Source organism: Vigna umbellata, chromosome 9 (assembly GCF_029865625.1).
Source record: "Vigna umbellata cultivar VRB3 chromosome 9, Vumbellata_1.0, whole genome shotgun sequence".
NCBI classification, from domain to species: Eukaryota; Viridiplantae; Streptophyta; class Magnoliopsida; order Fabales; family Fabaceae; genus Vigna; species Vigna umbellata.
Window position 1 is genome coordinate 13,866,606 of NC_142173.1, and position 23,405 is coordinate 13,890,010.

Consider the following 23,405-nt stretch of genomic DNA (forward strand, 5'->3'; position numbering starts at 1 on the left):
GAAATGTCAGATATCAAATTGTTGCAGTGAATACTGATACCAGACAAAAAGCAACACGGAACTTTGTTCTTTGAAAAGTTTTCGAATGGTACCTTAATACCCTGCCCTGCATAATACAATGAGTTTTTTCGGATTTCCCTTTAGTTCAGCAAATGATAACTGATTGTTGAATTATCTATATTTTAAACTAAATTAGGATGACTTTTGCAAGAGTTTATTTGGGTTTCTATCATTATCCAAGCTAGTGTTTCAGAGAACATATGAAACAAAGTGGGTTTATGATATGATGATAAACTATTTTCAGTTTATTCTAACACTGTTTAAGGTAAAAGAGTTCAATCTTGCTTTTTCTTTAGACATGAGAAGAACTTTTAAACAAATTTTTATGGGAAAAACTACTTGTTCAATGAGTACATAATAACTCAGGTTACAGTTTCATAGAATCAATAGTGTTGTTCTGTTTTTCGTTTTGAAAAGTGTAAACGGTATGGTACCTTTGAAATCTCGTTCAAACACAGACCAAGTTGTTTATCTGGACTTGTACCAAGCTGTCTCAATTTCTACTTTTCTTCCTTAACTGTTTCTGTTGGGTTGATAACTATATTAAAGAAGAAACACTAAAGTTCTATGGACTTTGCATACAGAAAACCAATCACTCCTGGAATCAGCAATAAAGAAAGTCCAACTTGGCCGCAATTTTTTTAAGTTATGAGATTCCAATAGCCAACAAAATGAATAATGAAAAGGAGAATAAGATCATAATTGAATTATTAGCAGAAGTTGGATTGCACTTTTAACACTGTAGGTCTTTTACAGTTTAATTATGACCTTTCTTTTTAGTTGTGGTTACATGAATTTAGAAAAGATTCTATGATACTTTGGATTTAGAAAAGTTTAGAGAGTAGTGACTGTGCTTAACAGCTTGATAAACAAGAAACATGTAGTGGCATCTTTAGATTAGTCTATTCTAAAAATAACTCCTAAATTTTGTCCTCTTTTGTTTTCTAAATGAGTATTTCTTTTAGGTGAAGATAGTATTTTTATTTTAACATTTAATTTAGATTTGATCATTTAACTCAATATTCTTTTTCGGTTTCACTTTGGTCTTCTCAATCAAAAACGTCTCAAACACTTTATATTTATTAATGTATTAGCATATTTCAATTACAAGTGTATAAATATTTTCAGAAGTATTAGTATTATATTATACATAGATACTTCAATCTAAGTTATGTATTTGTGTCTGACATATTATGTATGACACTTGATCCATACTTATTGATAAAATATTTAATTTAATTTTGATAATGTTTAATAAATATACTTTTAATTTAGATTTATATATATATATATATATATATATATATATATATATATATATATATATATATATATATATATATATATATATATATATATATATATATATATATATACATGATATTTGTGCATCATATACAGAGTGGTATTTAAGATCTGACGTATTCTGAAAGACTAAATATGATTTTTTAAGACTTTCAGATTATTGAAATCCATTAACATTAAACAGTTTAAGGTTGAAAATATGATACACTAATAAAGACTATTTTCAACTACTTGTTAAACAATAACTTATGGACTACAAAGCTCTCTTATTTTGGATAATACAATAAATAGTTGTAGAATACAAAGTATCCTACTTACAGTAATAAAGACTTTTCAATGACCCATTGACAATAACATTTAAATCAAGAAAAAGTCTTCAAATATATTTTATTTTAAATAATATAATTTTGCACCATATATTTTAAAATATAAAATTCATAAATATGGTCAAATAAAAAAACTAATACAAGAGTTTCAAGTACTCAATAAGGAAATCATTAAAATGTATTATATCATGTACCATATTTTTTTGGAAAAAGTATTATATAAAATATAAAAGATAAATGACCTTTACTTGCCCTCATACTTGCATCATTATTTATTGATTTATTTATTTAATGTTTTTCTTGTTAAATAGAAAAAAGTGTTTTTGTTTTCTTCTTTTTCTCCGTTATGTTCCTTATTCCATTGTTACATCCAATCTTCATTGTGGCCAAGCAGGAAGAGCAAAAAGAAAGGTTTTCCCTTTTCCTTAGAAAGTCCGAGATTTTATTTGTTTCTATCAGTGGGGATGGGAATTTTCATAAAAAACAAAACTCTTTCTTTCAATTCTTTTTTGCAAAAGCGATTTGCACGTCAATTTTTTTACTCTCTTCGTGTATTTTTCACAAATTAGTGATGACTGGTTGTAAGTGAATAAGAGCACTCACTTTAGAAACATAATGTCTTTTTCATTTATTTGAAAAAAAAAAACCAATGGTGTTAAGTGAAAGGTACCACATTAGTGTTCATTCTTTTTATACCATAAGAGAAAATAATAAAATTATAATTATAAAAGTAAACATAAATAACTTTTTACTATAGATAGGGTTTCATTTATATTTTAGGTTTTTATCCTAGATACTTATTTTTGCTTATAAAATAATCAAGTTAAAAAAAGTCAAATAAAAAAGTTAAAATTAAAAACAAAAAGATAGTTACTTAAATGTTAAAATTAGTAAAATCATTATTTAGTTTATAATTTTTTTTACTTATTAAAGAGTAAAATTAAAAAAATATATGTATATAAAAAGGGTGAATAGCTTTATATGATGATACAAATTTAGTTTAAAAAATAAAAGAACAAATACATTTAAAAGAAAATAATACTTAAAAATTGACAAAATAATTATGTTAATTTTAAAAAATAGTTATTTATCAAAAGGTAAAAAAATAATTTACATTAAAAGAATGAATTTCTTCCGATAATAATATAAATAACACACTCTTAATAAAATGGATTTAATAAAATAAGATTTATATTAACTTGTACTTAGAATTTAATGATATCACTTCTTGCAAATATTTAACTAAACTTGTGTTTTCAAAAGTTCTTATAAATAACAAGTATCTTTGAAAAGATTTTAAGATTAAAATATGAAAAATAAGTGTTTTAAAATATAACACTATGATTAATAATATAAATGACTGAGAATTATTATTTGAACAAATAAGGAGATGGTAGATGAGTTAATGTAGTGAAGAGAAAGCGTGTATTGAAAAGTCCAAAGTAAAGGCAACTTGCCCTCAGGTAAACGTGTTGAGTCGTACACATTTAGCCATTCATTTCCGTGTGAGAGAATGGGAAAACCAAAATCAAAACATGCCTTAGATATTATTGGCTAAGTACAATTTGAAGTCAAAAAATTGCTAATGTGGTGTTCAAAATTGTTAAGGCTGTTAGTCACTATCCACACTTGGTGGATCAGATTAACTTAATGAATCAGAGCCATCTCTTTAAGACGTTTAAGAAACATAGACTCCTAATTTCAAGTTGTGCAGTTGTTTCTCAATAGTATAAAATATGTTGTATTTTAAAGCAGAAAGATGTGTTTAATAGACTTATATGTTGAAAATACTAACATAATTTCAAGCAAACTATCTTTTGAGAATGTGTTTGTCGGAATTTTTTTTTTTCAGAAAGAGCTAATTTTGTATCCTCTAGCATTTAAAATAATATTTAATCTTTAAAGATAAAGTGTTTCAATCTAGACTCTTTATATTTCTTTCTTTTAAAATTTGTATCATATATTATTTAGTTCGATAAATTTCTATATTTTTTTTCTACTAACATTATATAGAATATTGTGATATAAATTCTCAAAGTGATTAACTTATGGAAGGATCTGGGTTAAGTGAGTATGTTATATGATAGAAATGCAGAAGAATACTAAAAGGAATGCAGAAGAATTTGTAAGGCACAGAGAAAGTAAAAACTGTATATGTATTGATAGGTTGCACCAGAGGCAATGTATCTATACAGGGTGACAACAAAAGTATTTAAAAAGACAGACTTAATTGAATGATACTGAATCTATTAACAGCTTGAGTTATACATTTAACACACCTCCTTAATTCAAGCCGTTAGGAAATAACACTCAAATCTTCTTTATAAGAAACTCAAATCTGTGAAACTTGAGTGGTTTTGTGAAAAGATCTGTCACAAAAAGATCTGTAAGCTAAAAGTCAATCTTACAATAGACCAGTCCAATCCTTCCTTTGTTCACCATGTTCCTCAAAAAATAGTATTTTACCTCAATGTGTTTGCTTTTTCCATGGCTCACAAGATTTTTCACCAAATTTATGGCAGACGTGTTATTCATCATCAGCTACACAGGACTCTCCTTGAGTATTTTTAACTCTTTCAACAAGTCACCCAACCATATTCCTTGGTACACTGCATAGCATCCAACTATGTATTCTACTTCACAACTTGATAAAGCAACAACATATTGTTTCTTAGAGCACCATGTAACAGGTGTTTCGTTTAGAAAATAAATGTTTCCTGACCTGCTTTTCCTTTCAACTTGATCCCCACCATAATCTAAGTCAGCATAGCCCACAAATGTAACATCCCGATTTTTGGGATGTCTCGGTTACGAGGAAAAAAAATTTAAAAATTTAAAATCATAATACCATCGCGGAAATCAACTTATATAATACCAAAATTAATAAAAGCAAGACGAAGTAAAGCAAACCTTATTACATTGTTTCTAAAATTTATAGCACAACAGCTTTAATTAACCCAAGTCGTCTTCCCACTCTCGCCTCTCTATCATGCATCTGGAGCATCTGTAACATCCCCTGCTCCAGTATAACCAAATGTCATACGATCATCGCAAAACACACATACAACCACAACACAAACAAATATGGATAAGCTACCCATAGCACAACCAATGACAATAAAATTTGTACATAACAAACAAGCATAACTTAATAATAAATCAATCATCTACAACGTTATCCTACTAACATAATCATTTTTACACTCTTACCATCATCATTATCCTCATTAACCTTATTACGATTATACCATCAATGTTATCCTATAACATCGTCTCCAAACACATCGTCACTATGAATCATCATCACATGTACCTCCATCAGAACTAACCTCATATGAATAACACCATGAGCCTCCACAATACCATAACTCCATAGTGAAAAGAATTAGTCACACCCTTGTACCATACCTCAAACCTGTGGCCTCCCCACAGATCCCCTGTAGCCCCTTCTACAGGTCTGCTCGAGTAGTCCTGCCTACCTGGCTAAGGAACATGTTTCACTGTCACAACAAGGCAAACACCATCACCCTCATACATAGAAGGCTCAATACCTGAGCACCCCCTTTTTGCACACAAGGCCAAAGGGAGTCGCTATCTCAACCAGTCGATAGTCTCAAGCTTTACTAAGTACAGTAAGCAGACCTATCCCCACTCTTATGCTCATCGATCAACCACACGCTCAGGTACAATTCCAACATTCAACCATTCCAACTCTAACACTCATTCTTTCCAATTATCAGTCAAAGTTTATCATACACGTAAATACAACCACTATTCTCGTTCAAAAATATAATATGCTCAAAGGATTTCACTAATAGATTATTTATTACTTTAGTTAATCATTAAAATCAAATTCTCAATTTAATCGACATAAACACCTCATGAGTTCTACTCCAACAATACATCAAAATAAATAAATAAATAACAAACCAAAAATAATAAAACATTTCTTGATCTAATTAAAGATTATAATCACGTTATTTTTTTTTTCAAACTAAAATTAGTAAGTAATTTAATATTATAATTAATGATTATAACCTCATTATTTTCATCTTTAAAACCAATTAATATTTATTTCTTATTTCCAATTCCGTAAACTATTAATTAATTGATTTTAATTCCCTTTATTTTAATTTCAGAGACATAATTTTAACTTATTATTATTTTTAGATCCATGCATTTTCGATTTCCAATTATTATATTATAACTTTTCAATTATTATAAGATTAGAGACAAGCTTTATTTTAATTTTTCCTTATCTTATTCTCATTATTGTTTTGTTAATTCAGTCCAACTCAATTCCAAGTCTAATCCAAACCACAGGCCCAACAAGGCCACCACTGTCTGCCAACCCAACCCACATCCAGGGACTCCACGGCCCAACAATTCCAACTCAACACCCCGGCAGCTCCACTTGCGCTACGACCAAAAGCCACCACGCCCCAACGAAACAGACACGAGATTAAACCCCAAAATCGCAAATTCATAGATTTAATTAAACCTAACAGTTTCAAGATCAGAAACACGCAAACAGAAATGAAATTCCTAATTCAACTCCAACCTCCAAATTTTGATCAAAAACCTGCAGGGAAAATCCAACGGACCATCCCAAAAATCCCAAATTGCAAGACCACAATTAGCAACAGGAAAACCCCAACAGAACCCAATCAAAAATCAGAGAAAGAAGGAGGAGAAAGGAAGCTTGTGCCGCGAATCAAAACGAATGAAAGTAGAACCAGAACTGCAAACGCACCCTTGCGCCATTGCCGCATCTCCGCCGCGCTTTCGTCACGCTCCTCCGCGCCTTCGCCGCGCCTCATCGCCGTTAAAAGAAATAACCCAAAACATAAAAACAAAGAAGGAGGAGATGAAGAACGGTCCTAATCTCCATCGCGCAGTCGCCGCGACCTAGCTGCTCCATCGCTCTGTCGTCACCGCGCCTCCTCCGCGCCAGTAAGCCACGCACCGAAAACCCTCTTCTCCAAGATTGGATGGTCCGCGAGTGAGGCACAGAGACATGAGGAACGAAATTGATGGGGATTGGTTTGCTCCAGTAATAGAACGAAGATCGGTAAGGGAAAAGAAATTAGGGAAGAGTGTTCGTGTGCAACCCTAAAGCTGGGTTGGATGCACGAGAAGGAGAGAAGCTCTCCCTAAGGCACGACAAAATGACCCACCCAGGTCTGTCCAAGAAGAAGAAGAAAAATCCCCAAATCAATTTGGGGAAAAAAAATGAAACTAGGGTTTATCAGAAACAATAAATCTGATTTAGTAAATTAATTAGGGTTTAGAATAAAAAGTCTGATTTTGAAATTTAATTAGGATCCAATTAATTATAATTTGATATTTAATAAAAATAAATCATAATCCTAATCAATTCAATTCTTAATTACAATTAAGAAGAAAACTTTAACTCTTAATAAATTCAAAAGGAATCTTAACCCTAATTTGTTCATCACTTTAATTAAACATCAACCTTGCTACTGATATCTCTTCTTACAATTTTCTCTTTCCAAAAATTGTTTAGGAAGACAAAGAAACATCATGAATTATTCAATAGAACACCAACATCACATTATCTTTCAAAACATTTAAAACTAATAATTGCAAAGATCAATCGTTTAAACAATATAGCTCACCATACTCCCAGATAAAATCAAAGATATTCCAAAATTAATCATACAATAAAACAAGAAATTAAAGATAAGTTTCCCATGCCTTAGTCAATTATGAAGCTGTAAGAGTGAAGATCAATCAACCACATACTATCTTCTAAAAAATATTTTCTCCTCTTCAATATTTGTGTCTCACAGTGTTTTATTTTTTCTTTTTCTCAAATATGTTACGTACCTCTCTTTCTACGTTTTCCTTCTTTTTAAATCTTTATTTTATTTTTCCTTTAAATGAAACTTAAAAAGTGCTTCCTAAAATCTTTCAATCAGCTTTATAACTGCTAAACTCTAAATTTAATTTCTGCACCTTAATATACAAAAGGGAAAAGATATTATTGTCCTTAGACAAAATATAATTAAAATAAGATAAAGGTTTTTCATAAACCTATCTCTCTAATATTTAAACACATGTTCATTCAATCTTAGACACACATCTCTACCAACAAACCAACACATCACATTGAAAATATAGAACATCATAAATTTAACAACCATACAATAACATGCACTAGTACAAAAATCGCGTACAATGTCGAATATTTTGGGCTTTTAATGGCGAATTCGCAAACAACGTCATATCACGAGACGTTAAATTAACGTCGAATTTTGTTAATATACGATGTTAACTTAACGTCGAATTTTGGCAATATTCGACGTTAATCGATTTTTTTGTTTTTTTAAATTAATTCTGATCTTTTTTTACAACTCTACGAGACTTGAAAAGCAAAAAAATCAACAAATTTCAGTGTTTGGTATTTTATAAAGCATGAACTATGAACGTGTAGTGTAGTATCAACATCAAACAATAATAACAAACAAGTTCAACTAAACAACAACAAACAAGTTAAACTAAACAACAACAAACAAGTTCAACAAAAAAAAACAAACAAGTTCAACAAATAAGTTCTTCAAAACGAAAACTAACCTTCAAAAGGTGTGTTCGTCGGAATAAAGTGTGAGAGAGAAAGCAGAATGCGACTATGAAGGACAAGAGCACAAAAATAATCGGTTAAAACAAACAAAAATCATACATAAAGTAATTAATTAACATGCATTTGTATCAAATGAAAGAAAGATTACATGTGATGCTTGTCAAACTTCATTCGAGACAAGTTTGAGAAGAGAAGAGGGTATCGCGCGCTAAGATAAAGTGAATGAATTTTCAATCTCCCGCTCAAATTTTTATTAAATTCACTAACCTTTTAACGTCGAATTTAAAAGTCATTCGACGTTTTATATCCTTTTACATCGAATTGCAGTTCTAAACAACATTTAATAATTTCATTTACTTACAAAAATGCCACCTCTCATTTTTAACGTTGGTTATTCAGTGGTTGGACGTTGAACGCGTGATGTTATATGCTGTTTTTGTACTAGTGATGGGTTACACTTATATCCACAAAATAAATAAACAACATAGAATTTTATATTTTATTCAAGACTTGCACACCAACTAAGCTACACAACACCTTGTGAACTCATGCAGATTTTAATAAAACATACTCAAATCTTATTTATAAACAACATAAAATTTTATATTTATTCAAGACTTGCACACCAACTAAGCTACACAACACCTTGTGAACTCATGCAAATTTTAATAAAACATACTCAAATCTTATTTATAAACTCTACATTTTCTCGAGTCTTACAAGCTTCAACTCATCCTTCTGCATATACCATATGGAAACAAAATTCCATAATTTGCAGTCCCTTTAATGTATCTTGATATGCGTTTGACAGCAAGCATATGGCTCTTCTTTGGGTTGCCCATGAAATGAATTATCATACCAACACTAAACATCAAGTATGTCTGTTGCTGCATAGAAAACGCAAAGACCTAACGATCTGTTTATAAGTTGTTTCATTCACCCCTTCTTTAGTTTCATCTATCCTTAATTTGACATTCACTTCTAGAGGACTTCTAACATCATTGCATAGAGAGTCATCTTGTATCTTTCCAGTAATTCTTTCACACACTTCTGCTGATGCATCAATAATCTTGTAGTTGTATGAGTAAATTCCATACCTAGGAAGTAACTAAGCTTTCCAAGATTAGCCATCTTGAACTTAACTTCCATCATCTGTTTGAACTCATCTATCTCCTTCAAAGCTTGAACTCATCAGCTGTATGATCATAAACAAAGAACAAAAGGAAAAAGAGATAGAAACTTACTTGCTCTAAACGAAGAACTGATCGATTAGATAAAGATTACTCAGTTGTGACCTCATAGGAACTTCTTGATCATCAAACAGATGATCGAGGAGTTAGATTTTTTAGAGAGAAGACAGAGAACTCTAGAGAAGTGATTTCTATAGAGATGATGCGTTTTAAAATAATGAAACTCATTTATAACAAAACTATTTATAAATAAACTATTTAATATTAAAATAACCGATTCCCACTATTTTTAAACTACTACCACTTCTAAAATATTATTTTCTAGAGTTTTACCTCATCAATAAAAAAAAGTAATTTTATCTGAAAATATTCAGATTACATGATCTAGAATTAATTTTTAATAATTTTAAAAAAATTACATTATGGAAAAAGTATTTAAAGATTGCAAAATATCTTTCAAAATGTATATTCTATAATATATATTTTTAAAATGTATTCAAGATTATATAATTCAAAAAACTCTTTTTTGAAATACGTTATCCAAAAATGCATAATCTAAAATATATTTTTGAATTCAAAAATATTCTTTTTAATTATTTAATCCAAAATACATTCAAAACATATTCCAGATTACATAACTCAGAATACAGGTTTTAAAATAGTTATATTTTTTAGTTCAAATTTGGAAAAAAAGTTTTAAGATCTCAAAATATCTTCTGAATTTTATTGTGTAATCCAAAATACGTAAAAAAAAAATGGAGATGTATTTTAATAGAATATAATTTGGAGTGTATGTGTTTTATGAAAGTGGAAGAATAATAAAAGAAGGGTACAAAAAGAAACAACCAGTAATTAGTTCTACAATTGGGTTCTTTAATTGGGTTCTTTGAGTGATATGGATAACAATGTGATAAAATATGTATAATACAAAAGTTAATTCTTTTATACAATGATACATGTCAGACCTCGTTAAACGCACCCAAAATCCTTCGTCAGACTCATTTAAAATGTATCCAAAACCCTCTGCGCGGACGCCAGGTTTCAAGAAACGAGGATCCTAAAATCAGATAGTGGAATGCAGGTGTCAGCGGGAGAGCGGACGTTCGTTTGAAACAAAAATTGATTTTCTGAAATCCGCTTCACTCTCTTCTGCATGCACCATCTTCCCCAAACTTTGAAATTTTCACTTTCTCTTCCTTCTCTCTAAAACATTTCCCTTCTCTCTACAAATTCTCACCTGTCCTCTTCTCCGATCAACCCTCAGGCACCAATTCTACTCTTCCGGCGTAGAGGACGATCGTTTGAACCGATCAGCTTAGGATTCTGAACTGGTAAGTTCATCTTTCCTCCATTCGTGTGTTTTCTGTAACATGCAAAACCAGATTCCTGGTTGCATGAGTTGATCCTATCATTCTGAGTATCTCGCTGGTTTTTATGTTGGTTATAGCTCTTAGAACGTGCTGTAGAACGTTAAGGCTTCTGGTAGAAGGAGAACCCTAGTCTGTATCTGTGAACGTTCGGATATCTTAAGAGGTAAGGGAAGCTTATTAGTTTAATTTATGTGATTAAGTGTTTCATGAACGTTCGTTTACTTGATTGAATATGAAAAAATGATGATACTATGTTATTATGCATGAAATGTATGAAATTTCTATGATTGGATGGTATGAGATATGAAAAAAATTGATTATAGTATAAATGTATACAAGTATGAAACTGTATGTTAAGAACTGAATTTGAATAATATTGATTTTGGTGAGAAATCCCCTTAAGAAAGTGTACGTACGTTACTGAACGGTCCTTGACTGTTCGGTTTTCTAGTGAAGTTGGATTTGTAGTAGATTCTTTCATTTGGGAAGAATCCTAGTTGAGGACGAGCGTCTTCACTTCAGAATACTGTGCATGAGCGTTCGACCAAGCACAATTGAGTATTAACGTTCGGTTATAAATCTAGTATATATGTAATTGTATATTTTATTGTTCGTAAACATTACTTCAATATTATCGTACTATGTTTATCAAGCCTTTTTATGTTAAGTTTATTAGTGCTCGGTCTTACACCAAGCACTCGTACTGAGTAGTGCTCGGTCTCACACCAGGCACTCGTTCCATTTCTGTAAGCTAAATTTTAATACGAGCGTTCGTTTAAACCCTCCAAGGTTCGCCCTCTATAGTGTACAGTCTTTGACTGACATTTTGATTTCTTGATACTAAACTCTATTAAACACAAGTGTTCGGTTTTCTTCATGTGAATCACTCTAAGTACCAGTCCTTGTATGCCTTGAAATATCCTTATTCATGGGTTTCACTCTAGAGTTCAAGTTCTTGGTTAGTCTTTTAATATTCTGAGTGAGTTCCCAAGAGTCAGTTCATCTAATTTACTCAATGTCGGAATTGACGTTCGTCCCATTCGTCCTTGTAATATATATATTTGTGCTCGCCATCTTTCTTAAGACTGATGTCAACCCTCAGTCTTAATCTATTTCCAATTTTGAAGATCTCCCGGTCTCGCTCTATATGTTCGGCCTAGTTTAATTTCGGGTTGAACGTTCGTCATTTTAAAGTTTGTTTAAATCTTTGTACGTGATAGTTCACCGAGATATTTATTAAGGAAAGATGAAGAAAATGTGATTTGGAAATGTTGTGAATTATGGACGAGCGTTCCGGGGAGGAAAGTCTCATGTATGAATGTTGGAAATTGTAAAGTATGACTGTGGGCATGCTAAGCTGGCCGTTCATCCTGATGTTCCGTGAGTACTCGTCTTCACGTAGAAGAGGGTAGGTCATGTGTGGGAACGACAGGAGGTCCTAGTCCTTAGGGGTACTTTGGACAGATAGGGCTAACCTCGGGTGGCAGCTATTGAGTGTATCCCAGTTACTACATCACCCGGGTGCACGAACGCCTGTAGCTACACAGATTTCATACAGTCCGGACGGTCAGTCTAGTGATAGGCTTCGTAATGATACGTGTATTGAAATGCTCTTGTGTGTTGGATTGTTTAACTTATATGTTGATGCATGAATTAAATTACATAAGCTTACCCTGTGTTTCCTTGTGTTGTCTCGTCTTGTGCGTTCGTCTTTTCGTTGCAATGATCATCCGTGTGGATGTGAGCAGAAGGAGACGCGCTGTTGGAAGAGGTGCTGGAAGCAGAGAACTTGGTCGAAGTGGAAGTGAAGGCCGAACCGTAGGATGTTCGGTAGTAGATAGTAGTTTAGTATGAGGTGATCGTTCGGTCACCTCCTCTCTTTTCTCTCGTTATCTGACCGTTCGGTATTTGGCTTTTGTAAACCGTTCGGTCAAGTTCTCTCTTATCTGGTACAATTTAGCTGGAAAGATTATATAAAGCCGTTCGGGCATAAACGTTCGCTGACTAGTGTAAGACTGAACTGTTATATTATTATATGGTTATTACTGTAATTTTGGAATGTTACAATACATAAATATGGAATTATCTTTTCTAAACGGTTAACTTGTTTAATTTAAAAAATTGCAATTGCATAATTTATTGCATGGCTACATGCATCATCTTTCCCCGTGCTTGTTCATAGTCATACGATGATTTTCCTAGTTCTTGATCACTGCAACCAAAAACTAAAATCAATATCACACTAAGTAATTTTTAGACTTTCAAGGCAAGTAAAAGATTAGCTAGGTAATAACGTTTGAAAGAGATTATTACATATCATATATATAATAAAAAAACGCTTTTAAAATTAGTACTTTATTTATAATTTGTTTTTATAAAACAAATAAAAATTAATATTTGGTTATACTTATAAAACTTGTTTTTTATTTAAAATATTAACTTTTTATGTGACATCACAATTTCTTTTTAGTTAAAAGTGATTATTATATTCTTACCTTTTAAATATATATATATATATATATATATATATATATATATATATATATATATATATATATATATATTAACTTTAAACATTAACTCAATTAAAAAATCTTGTATTAAAAATAGTTATTATGTCTTTTTCAAACAAATACGTTTATTAAAATAAATGTACATATTGGTTAAAACTTATATATCTATAAATATGTTAAATAAATTCTCTCGTCTACCAAAATAACATATCGAAATATTTATTTCTCACCATAATTACTTATGGAAACAAACCAAATAAATTAAAATGTCAAAGCTATTTCAAATGTAAATACTCAGGAAGTTCTAATATTAATCTCATATTGACAATTAATTATTTTCTACTTTTTCTTTACAGAGTAACATATACGTTTGAAATGGTTTTTGTCATTCTTTATGATACGATGAGGTGTCACAATATTTTTTATTTTACTTTCTAACACTACAATTTCTTTAACACTTCTCAGTATAGAATGAGGAAAATGAAACGTTAAAGATAGGGTTGATTATGAACTGTATTCTTTAAAATCGAGTATGGATTCAATTAATATTCAAGAAAATAGAATAGATTATAATTTAAATATATTTTAACTAAATCAATTCAGTTTGAAATGTAAGAACATGAAAAATATTTACCTTAATAGTAACAATTTTATTATTAGTAGTAATAAATTTCTTTGTGAATGGAAAATATAATAAGTTTATATAAAAATAAAATGTGGAAAGATAAATAAGAAATTTTGGTAGCTTAATTGGTAGAAAATTGGGGTGATTTTAAGAACATGGGTTCAAACTCTTTTATTAGTTGCAAGAAGAGTAGAGGTTCTTGAGGGTTTTCGGGAAAACAAATTATGAGCAAGAGATTAAGTTTGGAATAGATGTATAGTATTGTTTTATTATTATTCATGTCTTGAAATTCTGTGTGAATACTGTTATGAAAAACATATGTGCTTATTGTATATCTATCTATATTGAATTTCTGTGTTAATATTATATGTTGTTGTTTTCGAATCTGTAAATAAGAAATTTGTTAAAAACTAGTTCAAGAATAAATTAGAAGAATTCGAGTTATATTTATGAGTTTGTAGTTGAAATCCGAGTTTAAAACATATATATATATATATATATATATATATATATATATATCAACTATGAATTATCAAGTGTGAGATTATATTACATGAAATTTTTCAGTTCAATTTATATTTGATTAAATATAGATTAAATTTACTTTGTCAATCAAATTAAATTTAATGTGAGATTGACTTAATAGACATAACATGAGATCAACCCTATTTAGTTTGATATGGTTTCAATCTCATATCAATCGAATATGAGTTTAATTTTACTTCAAATTGTCTTGATTCCATATGAGTCTAAGATTCAACTTAATTTGTCTAATCCAACCTTATCTTTATTGGATTTGACATGACCTAGGTTTAGGGTGACTCGACCTGAGTTTGGACCAATTTTGCTTGACTTAGGCTTAAGTCAACTCAGCTCGACATGTAGAGTATGTTCCACCATGTAGTCATGACCAATTCAGTTTGACTTGAGTTTGACTCACTTGCCTCTATTGTAAAGTCCAAATATATATATGATTGCAAAATGACAAAGAACCTTTCAAAAGTGAAATGGTGAGCAAGATACTTGTGGTGGTGAAGTCAAAATATTATTTTGTTTATATAAAATAGTATTTAAAAAAAAAGAGAAAAAGACAAAACTACTTTCAAAAGTGGAGTTAAGGGGGAACAACTTTTGGTAATGGGATTTAATTATTATTTAAAATAAAATATTATAAAAAAAAACCTAAATAGTGCCAAATCTTAGCCTATAAATAGCAAGCATGGGGAAGGCTGAAACTTGCACAAAAATTTAGAAAAAATTTTGAGAGAAGAGAGTTGGAGGAAATTCTAGTTGCAAAGGGGAAATTCTGGAAGTTTTCGGGGAACAATTTCTAAGCACGAGATTAAGTCTGGAATAGAGGTAGGGGAGTTAATCCTTCTTATACATGATTTTTATACATGTTATGATCATGAATATGAGTTATGAACATGTTAAAATTTTGGTAATGGTAGTTATCTATTCACTTGTATAAATTTAGTTTTCATGATTATAATTTTCTTATTTTCGATTTATTGTGGTAAAACCTTCCTTTTAAATGTTTTTACCATTGGATTTAGCTAAAAGTTTAATATATGAATCCTAAGACCTATTTCTTAACTTTGACCATTCGGATCATTAATTAAAAGTCTGTACTTGGAGAAATAAATCCTGCATGTTTGAGTAAATTAATTACCCCTACAGTTCTATTACTGAGTCCTCTCGGTAAAATATAGATTCTGACCTATTTGACCGTTAGATCAACCTGAAAATTGGATATATGATTCTTAGGATATATTACTACACTTTGACCGATCGGATTTGTAATTGGAAGTCTATGTTTTGAGAAAGTAATTTTGAAAGTTTGAAAAATCTGATGAACACTATAATTCTATTCTTAAGTTATCATGGTAAAAACTTCAGATATATTTCATTTACCGTTAGATTGAGCCCAAAATTTAGTATGTAGTTCATAAGACATATTAAGTAATCTTGACCGTTCAGATTTGTAATTAGATGTCTGTGCTTAGAGGAATTCGTTCCGCATTTTGAGTATAACCGAAAACCACTTAAAATTCTGTCCCTGAGTTACCTCGGTAAAACCTCAATATCTATCTAGTTAACCGTTGGATCAACCGGAAATTTTAATATGTAGTTTCTAACACATAGTGAATTACTTTGACCGTTCAGATTTGAAATCGGAGTTACAGATTTAGAGATATTAATTTCGTATCTTCTCAGGGATCTCAATATTGCTTAATTTCTATTTTTTTGATATCTACATTAAATTTCAGTGTTAATATTAGATGTTGTTGTTTTGAATCTGTCAATAAGAAATTTGTTCAAAACTAGTTGAGGAACACTTTGGCTAAGGAAAGACTTGGTACTTAAGTTATCCATTGTGACACACCTCTCTTTTCTGGAAGTCTACTCGATATGTTTTTAACTTAAATCTTGTTGTACAAATTAAGTACTGTTAAATTATTATGCAATATATCTCGTTGGAATGAAAATATCTGATGGATTCATGTTATTGTGGTAGATATGAAATTTTGAATTATAATTGTGATGGTAGGATAGAGGAATCTTAAAAACCGGAGTTGGTACATCCCTGATCATAGAGCAGCCCTGGTCTGATCCAGTAAGTTGTGACTAGTCATATGTACTGGCGTTTATGGTGAGTTTGATTCGTCAAACATTTGATTCTTCTCCGGTGACCATTTATGGTGATATTTTAGTATTTTTAATTTATTTTGTAATATATTCATTTTGTATGATTTTTGTGATGATTGTATTTTATTGGATTTGAATTTATGCGTCTGAACATGATATGAGTATTATGGGGAGATTTTGTAAGGGTATAATATGTGAGTTGAGGAGAATATGAGTATGGTATGAGTCTCGTGGAGAGATTCAGTAATGTATGTTGATGTTGAGGGTCCCGTAGTTGGAAGTTATCCTGATACTCTAATAATCATCCAGCTTCAAATAGAGAAGGATGAATTATGTGGTGAGAGGAGCAGGAGGTCCTTGTCTATGTGCCGGTTTTGGACATAGTGTTGAGGACTAACCTTGTGAATGGTATGAAGTATTTTGGAAGTGTATTTGTAAGAAGAAGTAAAAGTCATCATAAGTGCATAACCTCCCGTGACCGCTCATCAACGTATCATCCGGATGAGTGTCTATTGGGTATTGTGGTGTTTCTTGGGTATTATGGGACGAGTGTCTAATAGGAATTGTGGTATGATGGTATGAGGGTGTCTGACATAATTATTATATGATGTTTGTAATTATGCATGTTTTATAAATGATTTGTTGCATGTTAGCTCACCCTACTTGTTTGTGTTTGTGTATGTGCGATGATCGTATAATTCGTTATACGGGAGCAGATGAAGGAATGTCGTCTGATCTAGTGCCGATGAAGAAAGAAATAGAAGAATAAATTAGAAGAATTTGAGTTTTATTTATGAGTTTGTAGTTGAAATCTGAGTTAAAACATATGTATATATATATATATATATATATATATATATATATATATATATATATCAACTACAAATTTTCAAGTGTGAGATTACGGGATGTTATCGTAAATGTAATGTTACAATATATAAATTATGCATTATCTAGTGTGAGATTATGAGATGTTACATTTATTATGGTCTAGGTCGACTTGCTTTGACTTGGAGACATGTTACTCGACTCGACCATGGCCTGAAATGACTGATTCAACTTTAGTTTGACCTTAGATTGATTTTATTCAATTTTACCTAAACTCGAGATAGACTTGTCTCAATCTAGGCCAAAATTAACTCAATTAGACCTAAGCTTAAATTAAGTCATCTCAACCTAAGTTGATTCAACTTGAACTTTTGACATGTGTCGATTTAACTCAACATTTTACATAAATGTCTTAAAACTACTTAAATTTAATTGGCTTGTCTAACTAGATCAAAATACATGATTTAAAGATAACATGTCACATTTTTATAAAATCCAGAATATTTGAATGATAAATATCATGAGTAAACAAAATAGTATTTATGTATATGAATTACTAAGTGTGAAATAAACTGTAATATATACTCATGACTTAAATTTAAAAGGACTAAAGATATATATAAAGATTAGCTTTAGGAAGACAAATAAATCTTAGTTTTAGCTTCCAAAGGTATCAGGAAAGTTCTAACTTCACCAACAAATCTTTTCCAACCTTACAACGTGAAGGTGAAAGAGATGTTAAAATCACTTATAACTATTACATATTTGTTTGTATATCCTTTCGTATAAAATGAAGGTTATAAATAGAACTCATATTATTATACATGTTCTTGCATATTATATATAGTAACCTCAATAACCTTCATCAACTTTTATAGGATTCCAAATAATGACGATTGATTCACACATATCAAATTTTCTACACTCAATTCACAGCTATTTTTATTACTTTCTACAAGTAGAATGTTAAATCTAGAAACTTCTATTGTGAAATAATTTTTAATTGTAACAAGTAAAGCTATATTCGAATTATAATAGTAATTTGAATTATAATAATAATATAAAAAACATTTAAATTATAATTAAAAATATTTAAATTATAATTATACTATTAAAAAAAACATATACAATTTTTATAACAAATTTATCTAAGTTAAAATATTAATTGAAAGAACAGGATAAATGAATAAGAGTATGGTTATAGGGAAAAATCTGAACAACTTATTATTGTATCTAATATTAAAAACAAATATGATATTTGGTGTTAAAATAATTACTCCACTTAGCTGACTTCATTAGCTCAAATTAAGAATCGTGACAACTCGAAAATAAGAGTGTTATTCTCAATATTAATATTTAGTTGTATAGGGACACAAATTGTGATTTATCTTTGAATACATCGGAAAAAATCTAAATTAAATTATACTTTCAAAAAATTAGATTAAGATCTCAAAAGAACTAACAACCCCAATTATCACGCAATAACAAATTAAGAGTTTCATTCATAAAAGAAAAAACACAAAGAAAGTGATAAAAAATATATATAAAGGGTATAAAGGTATAAAACTATTCCTAGAACTGGAACGAAATCAACATAGATTACAGAAATACGAAGAAAAAAACACTTATCTCATGCCACAAATTTAGTCTATTGTGAAGATATTTTACTAAATTAGATTCTGATTTTTTTTTTCTCCTTTTCAAATTACAAGTATGCTTTGAGTGATTTTCTTTTATTATCTAAAGCTACTCATATGTAGTTGTACAAGTTATCCCATTGATTTTTTTTTACCAAAAATTAAGTTTTAATTTATGTACAAGCTAGTTTGATATTTTAAAGAAATTTATTTAATTTTTTATCGTAAAAAATGTTTATAGAAATTTTTTTCGAGACAAATGTAAAAGAAGTTTTCTGTCTGCATCTTTTCATATTTTTACTACGTCTACTTTGAGTTCTTAAGCAAAGGGATTTATTGGGTTTGTTCCCAACAGATTTTTCGTGTTCATATAAAAGCCAATAAAATTAAATGATTCCAAGAACCACAAGTTGAACTCATGTTTGTTACTACAAGTTCATGAAAAGGACTCTTCTGTTCAAAGATAATGACTTCATTGAACTAAACGAAACCAATTCCAATTGTACCAAACAGAGGTTAAATCCTTTCTTTGTAGAGTTCAAAAATCCCAATATAGGAGAAACCAAGATGATGACTAGGTAACAACAAACATAGTTAAGAATGCCGACTAAGGTCTATATAAACAGCACCGCTAGAATAAGACCAACATTAGAAATTTGTTTCTTTTCCATGGCTCGGTTTGTCCTTTACTTTTAAGCTATCATCTTCTTTATCTTCTTAACCTTAGGGTGTGTTTGGAAATATATGCAATATGCTAGCTATTATCTCAATATGTTATTTGTCTTTTTCATTATTTCCACAATTTTTTTCTTTTGAATAAAAAATAATTAGGGAATTTAATTCACTTATGAAATTATTGTATTTCTTCATATACTTTTTTTTACTTGTACGTTATAAATCCTAAGATTTTTTTTAAGAGTACTCGGTTACATGTATAAAGATTGACATGAATATTACTAAATAGTTTTAATAGACTTTCAATATACATTCAATTTCCATTCAACTTTGTAGCAAGAGGTTATTCAACATAACATAGATGTGTCTTAATACTTTATACTTTTTATATTCATACTTTTTCCTCTCTCTTTTTTTTACTTCTTGTTCATTCTAACTAAAATCATAAAATTAGTAGCATATTACAAGAAAACTATATATTAGCTTTCAAATGATAGTATATTCGAAAGTGCAATGTTATTAGGTTGATTAAGTCACTCTAATGCAATGCAAAAGAATAGTTTTCTAAAATATACAAAAGCGTAAAGTTATTTTTAAATTTAATTTTATATCATATAAATCATATGAATTGGTTAAGTTGACACTAACTAGAGTCTATTTAACTTGCGCTGAGTCGATCATAATAAAATCTACTTAATGTTAACACTAATATTGTCGACTTTAAATAAATGTTAACTATTTTTAATAAATATTGTCATATTAGTGTTAGATTAGGCAACTCTAACGGTCATGAATATTAAAAATTAATAATGTTAAGATCAATTAGTTTACATTAATTTTATTTATTTATTTTTAATTTATATTTATTTAATTTAGTATTGACTAGACTAATTTTATTTTATTTATTTTAGTATTTATTTAAATTATTGTTAACTATGCCAACTTTAATATAATATATCTTTAATATTTTATAAATCCACGTGTGTTGTGACATAATATGAACTTTAAATTATTTCCAAAGGTTCATATTCAAAGATAACAAATTCTTTTACAATTTTTTTTGGTGCATAGGTTCTATAGAAGGGGCTGAGTTTGTCTTAAACTATTTTCACACAATACAAACTAAGACACTTTAAGGCAAACAAATCAAGCATTAATAGTTAAAACTTTTTTGTTTCAAGAGACATTATTTGTTTACAAAATCTTTTTTGATTTATATTTGATTATCTAGAAATATTTAGATGATTGTAACTTGATTAATTTTTAGAAAAATCGTAAAGAATCAAACTAATTAAAACAATTAACACACTTTTTTTTGGAAAATGCATAAAAACAATTGATGAATTGTATGATACATAGAATTCTCTAATCATTTTACATGTTGAGTTGTCTTATGAGGACATGTTGAATCTACATGTCATGTATTTGTCTAGTTCTTTGTTAACACTTGATAAATAAAAGTTCCTCTACATGTCATGTATTTGTCTAGTTCTTTCTTAACACTTGATAAACAAAAGTTCCTCAACTTGAGTGTCTTCTTCTAAAATACTTAACATGTTAGATGAATAATCACATATATCTTCATTAGTATATAATGTTTGTTATTTTTAAGAAGTGAACTTTAAGTATAACTCAACTTCACAAAATTGACTTGTAAGGTGAGGTTTGCATCCACTTATATACTCTAAATTAGCCTTATCTCTAGTCGATATGAGACTTTCTACACACTCCTTCACGCGGTATATACATCTCGTGTGTGAGACTAGACATTAATGATACGATAACAGTTCAATAGCAGGTGGAATGGTATGCCCAACAAACATAAATCTAGTTAGGATAAGCTCTAACTCTAATATCATGTTAAGAAGTGGACTTTAAGCCTAATTCAATCCAATAAGACAAACTGGTTTGTAAAGCAAGGTTTACACCCACCCACACACACACACACACACACCACACACACACACACACACACACACACACACACATATATATATATATATATATATATATAATATTCTAAATTGACTTTATATCTAGTTGATACGAGACTTTCAACAATATCATCAAGAGAGTAAAAGTCATCCTTGAAGATGATGTCAACTCTATCTTGTGGGAAACCTTTGGAGCCATCATGGAGCATGAATTGAAGAGTAATGTAGGATATCTAGGTCATTATATTCAACCATGTAGAGTATGTTTGTTTAAAGCTTGTATTAAGGCCTAAGTAGCATATGATTTTCCTTAAGTTAGACATCCAAATCAAGTGGAAAGTGTGTGCCATGTGTCATGCTTCCATTGGAGAGAATTTGTTTTTTAGAAGTGGCCACATGACACTCAAGGAATGGATAGGATTGTGTTTTGTGAGTGGTCACATGTCCTCCCATCATTGGAGAGGATTTATGAACACTTGTCTACTCCTTAGAAGGCCTCATTTTTTTGCCAATGAGAGCAAAGGAGGAAGATCATGATTTTAGGATTAGAAGGAGACACCCTTGGCCTATAAATAGAGGTGCCTCTGCCCTTGTATTTCATCTTGGAATTAAGTAATGTTATGCTGCTAAATTGTAGCATAAACTTCCTTGATCAAGAATAAAACAACCCTAGAGGCCCTTCTAGTCACCTATCTCATGGAGTTTGTCTAACCTTTTATTGAACCATTAAACTACACACCACAAAGTAGTGAGCTATCTCCCTAACCACCACCATTTGCGCAACATATCACATTTTTCCACCCAATTTTCGCAACCATATCCACCATAGGGACCATCTCCTTACATTCTTCTAAGTTTTGAACCAACCTAACTCAAGGAGGTTGTTATTACCACTAGATTGAACATTCTTAAAGTTTAGACTGTTTTTAATTGATTTATATATATATATATATATATATATATATAAAATTTATTTTACAATGTTACTAAATTAGGAATTAGTTAACATATAATTAAAATTTTCACCTGTGTATACTTTTACAAGTTTAACGAAATTTATTTTTAATTATTTAATACCGAAAAAAATCTTATATTTATAGTATATCAAAATCTTATATTTATAGTAGATCAAAATAAACCATAGTGAAGTTGATTGACCAGTGCATCAATATATCTTGATTGCGAGTTGTATGATAAGCAGTTGTGGGTGATTACTTGTCTTGAAAGAAAGTGTTTTGAGATATGTTGAACCATTGAATTGTTGTTTAGGCTGAGTTACATTTTGTTTTGCTTGAGAACAAGCAAAGTTTCAAGTTTGGGGTTGTGATTACAGTTGATTTCACCGTTATTTAAGAGTAAATTTTGATATCAAATGAACCCTTTTTGACTTAGAAACTTGTTTGTTCTCTTGATTTTGGTTTATTTTGGGAAATAAGAGAGTTAAGGTTACACTTGAAGATTTTATTAATAAATCCCCTTGGTTTTGTAGGAAATTAGGATGAATTGGAAGAGGAGTTAAGTTGTCAAGAAGTTGGAACTCATAAAGGATAGAAAGAGCACCAGAAGAGAAGGTTACAGAAGGTCGCACTCACGCTTGGGCGCCCCTTTCATGACCCTCGGCGCTTGAGCTTCGCAGTCACGCCTGGGTGCCCTTTTTGGGGTGCTGAGCGCCATCTTTCCTGCAACGTT